Genomic DNA, 4,816 nt, shown 5'->3' on the forward strand with positions numbered 1-4,816 from the left:
TTTTTTTTAATTGGGTCTCCTACACTTTTTTTTTATTTGAGTTCCTGCACCAATTTTTTTTTTAGTTGGGTCCCTATACAATTATGCTAATTACTACCAAGAGGGACCTAATTGAAAAAAAAATTGGTGCAGGGACCCAATTAAAAAGAAAAAATATAAGGACCTAATTGAAAATTTTGCGAAACTATAGGGACCAAAAGAATAATTAAACCCACTATTTTTATGTACAATGCTTCTTAGAAAAATAATTCCAAAATAGGAATATAATTTTAATGCACATGTATTTTTACTCATTTTATTATTATTATTTGTCTTTGAAAAAAATGATAAGGACATATAATGAAGATGTTTACCTTGCGGGTAGTGCAAGTTCGCATATCATTCTCAAAAATAATATATATTTTACTCAACTTATATCAAAAGAAGTTTATGTTAATACCATTATTGGCTCAGGCAATATGATAGAAGGATCCAAAAGAGGTATAATTTTATTTTTCGGAGGAACAAAATTTATAATAAATAATGTACTATTGTCTACTAAATCTTTAAGGAACTTATTAATTTTAAATATATTCACCGAAATGGATATCATATTGAAATAATAAATGATGAAAATCATAAGTACTTATGTATCACAACTCAAGATTTAAATAAAAAGGTTATAATAGAAAAGTTACCCTCACTTTTTCTGGATTATATTATACTAAAATCAGTGCAATTGAGTCACATGCCATTGTAAACCAAAAGTTTACCATCCCAAATGAATTCATAATTTGGTATGATCGATTGAGACATTCTGGAACAACCATGGTGTAGAGAATTATTGAAAACTCCCATAAACATTCACTAAAGAACCATAAATTTCTTAAATCTAGTGAATTTTATTGTGCTGCATGTTCTCAGGAAAAACTAATTTTAAGGCAATCACTAATAAAGATTGAATTTGAGTCTCCTGAATTCCTAAAAAAGAATTCAAGGCGATATATGTGGACCTATTCATCCACCATGTGGACCTTTTAGATATTTTATGGTCCTATTAGACGCATCTTAGAGATGGTCACATGTGTGCTTATTGTCTTCTCACAACTTGGCATTTGCGATATTACTTGCTCAAATTATTTTATTAAAAGCTTAGTTTTGAGAAAATCCAATCAAAACACTTTGTATTTGATAATGTTGGTGAATTTACCTCTTAAGCTTTCGACGCTTATTGTATGGCCAATGGTATAAGTATTGAACATTCAGTAGCTCATGTTCATAAACAAAATGGACTAACAGAATCACTTATTAAACGGCTCCAATTGATTGCTAGACCCTTACTTATGAGAATAAATCTCCCAACCTCTGCTTGGGACATGCCATTTTACATGTTGTAGCACTTATTCGCTTAATGCCAACAAGTTGTCATCAATTCTCTCCTCTGCAATTAGCTTTTGGCTAGCAGCCAATATTTTCCATTTGAGAATATTCGGATATGCAATATATATTTCAATTGGCCCACCTTCTCGCACCAAAATGGGACCCCAAAGAAAATTAAGAATTTATGTGGGATATGATTCTCCCTCTATAGTGAGTTATCTTGAGAAACAAACTAGAGATGTATTTAAAGTCCGATTTATAGATTGTCATTTTGATGAATCAAAATTTTCAACTTTAGAAAGAGAGAATAAGCTTCTTGAAAATGAACATAATAATTGGAATGCATCATCCTTGAAAGATTAGGACAACAAAATGTGAACTAGAAGTTCAAAAGATTATACATTTGTAAAGAATAATAAATGAATTATCTGATACATTTTCTGATGCAAAAAGGATAACGAAATTCTATATACTAACTGAAAATGCTCCAATTTAAATTGATGTCCCAGTCGGACAAATGACTATCGAAACAAATTCACGTCAGAAGTGTGGTAGGCCTGTTGATTCTAAAAGACAAAAATACTCAAAATTAAATACTATTCCTGTTGAAAAATATAAAGACATAGAAAAGACACCAGCAAGTATCGAAAATTCAGATATAGTTTTGACGCCAAAAAATGTTTAGGTACCTAAAAATTTCAAAAATTGTGAAAATGATGAAATCTCGCACTACTACATAATTGACTTTTACTAACATTTAAAAAATTTTACTAAATCATATTAAAATATTACCTATGTATATTAGTAACATTTTAACAAATGTTAAATATACCTTATGTTACTAAAGAATTTTACTAACATTCTTCTAAAGATTTAATAACATTTAGTAAAAATATTATAAAAGATATTCTATAGTAATATTATGAAAAGTGTTACAATAGACCATTCATGGTAACACTTAGAGAAATGTTACGATAGATATTTTTTGTAACACTTAGAAAAATGTTACCATAGATATTTTCTGTAACACTTAGAAAAATATTACAATAGATATTTTTTGTACACTTAAAAAATGTTACAATAGATATTTTATGTAATACTTAAAAAATATCACAATAAGTCTTCCTAATAACATTTTAAAAAATATTACAATAGATATTCTATAGCAATACTCTAATAAATGTTACAAAAGATTTTCTTTGCTAATAACAAAAAAATATCACAATAGATTTTTAGTAACATTTAAATGCACAAAATATTGAATTATATTTTTTTTTCAATTACATATTCTACACCCACTTTACAAATTAAACTAAAGATATTTAAACATTAAAATTGGTCTAATAAGTCAATTTTCTAATTTCTTCAATATACTTAGATGATTAATAACCTGCCTTGAGAGTCCATCAAAACTTGAGCAACTTCCATCTCTCTGTCATTCTCGTGAAATACACCACGCTGAAACACATAAATGTCCGAAAATGGCAAATGAGCATTATATTTGGATAACCATTAGTGTCAATCTCTATTATTTGTGCAATTTGAGGAAGAAAGAAAGGAAGCATTGGCAGGAAGAAATAATAACCTGCATCGGGTCCATGCTTGCAGTAGTTTTGAAGAACTTGTCAAAGAATGACCCCTAAACTAGAATACAACAAAATCAACAGAAAGCAAATGAGAAAGAACAGTAGATCAATGCACCAATAATCCTATAACTAGGCAACTACTGTGAACGAAGTAAGCTTACCAAGCTTGACCTCAGAAGTTATGTTCCCAAGAGCATGAAGAAGCCCAATTGTACCACAAGCATTACCCACAGTTTTCTTCATAAAATACACTTTATTGCTATTTTCCTACACCGGAACAGCAACTACATAATCAGTGACCTAATATATCATACATTTACATTCTAACCAATATTCAGATTCTTTGGTTCCATTATCCAATTTTGCGAAAAAAAATTCTCAAAGAACAGAAGGAAAAAGGAATAATCATACTAGGAGATATGTCCACTTACCCTTTTTTATTTTTTTCCTGTTGCAAACTCTCTTCTTCGGTCTGATAAAATCAGAAGCAGCAAAAATGAACAAGATTATAGTATAGAATCCCTTTTTTTAACTTAATGGCATAGAATTCAGCTCAAATAATTTTTTCTTTTTTGAAAAAAAAGTAAACCTTAGAGGTGAGTGGATAAAGGAAAAGGACGGCAAGAACAGGGCTTGGAACCATTTGAAGAAGGTCATCGTCTAAGTCATAAACATCGCAGGATTCAGCTTCGTCTGGTGGAAGCCCAAGACCCCATAGGAACTGAAATTCATGCAATTAACTCAAACCTTCTCCTCTTTTGAAGAAGAAATAGAGAGAGAGAGAGAGAGAGAGAGAGAGAGAGAACAGATTAGCTGAGGTAACCCGATTGATCACGTCAGGATTAGCTTCAAGAGGAAGCCACCTCTTGGCAGAGGGTCTTTCGTCCAAGGTAGCCATTTCTTGCTTTCCTCTCTTGTAGCGGCTCTAATTCTATGTCAAGAACTATACGTGAAAGAACAAAACCAATTTTATATCTCTAAACAATAGACTTCTATAAGAATCTGCAACTTGCTCAACAATTATGAATCATTTTCAAATATATTTCATGCCACCAGGCTAAAGCAATTTACAGTTATATCATGCATGATACTAGTTCAGAAACAGAATTGTCCAAGAGTTATAGGAAGGAGTCTTACGGTGGGAGGTCCAGGCCGGCTGCCGCCTAGAGTACGAGATGAGAATGCACTGCTATATATCATTTTCCATCTTCCTTGCAATTTATCGAGGTCAGCCGAGAGATCAACTAGTCCTTCGGTAGCTTCGAGTTCCTTAGCCGCAGCATCCGCCTTTCTCAAATGATCCTCATTTGTAGTAAGACCTCATATGTTGATGGTAGACACGAGCCTTCGGGAAGTAATTCATTGAGTAGTTGTAGTAACATATTAAATGATACGTTGCTCCAACCATGAAGGTTCTTTATGTGGAGCAAACGAACAATAGTTGATAACTTTGTAAAATCTTTACATCCCGGATATAATTCTTGATGAGCATCATGGATCAACTTGTAAAACTTCTTAGTTTCTTCATCAATCTCTTCTTCATTTTCATCCTCATCCAATGCGTCATCAAATTGACTCGTTTCAAATTACCTCGACATCATGAAAGTCTCTTCCAACAATTTATCCAAGTTATCTTGTATTTCAGATCCATCATTCTCAGCAAATTTTGAAGATCCACATTCTCCATGAAATATCCACTTATTGTATCCCTTATCAAACCCATCACAAAATAAATGCTCGTAAACATCCTCTCGATTTCCCCAAGAACAATTATTGCAATTCTTACAAGGGCATAGAATCTGAGTTCCTTCAGCCGCATTATGAAAGGCAAAATCAAAAAACTCATCTAATCCATCTAAGTACTTCTTAGA

The 4,816-nt window shown here is 31.8% G+C and overlaps 1 pseudogene; it reads right to left on the reverse strand.

Moving 5' to 3' along the window:
* Positions 1 to 2,147: 2,147 nt before the first annotated feature.
* LOC110266666 (ubiquitin carboxyl-terminal hydrolase 3-like) lies at positions 2,148 to 3,843 on the reverse strand (annotated as a pseudogene).
* Positions 3,844 to 4,816: the final 973 nt, after the last annotated feature.

The sequence above is a fragment of the Arachis ipaensis genome, chromosome B9 (assembly GCF_059453495.1).
Source record: "Arachis ipaensis isolate K30076 ecotype BB chromosome B9, ASM5945349v1, whole genome shotgun sequence".
NCBI lineage: Eukaryota > Viridiplantae > Streptophyta > Magnoliopsida > Fabales > Fabaceae > Arachis > Arachis ipaensis.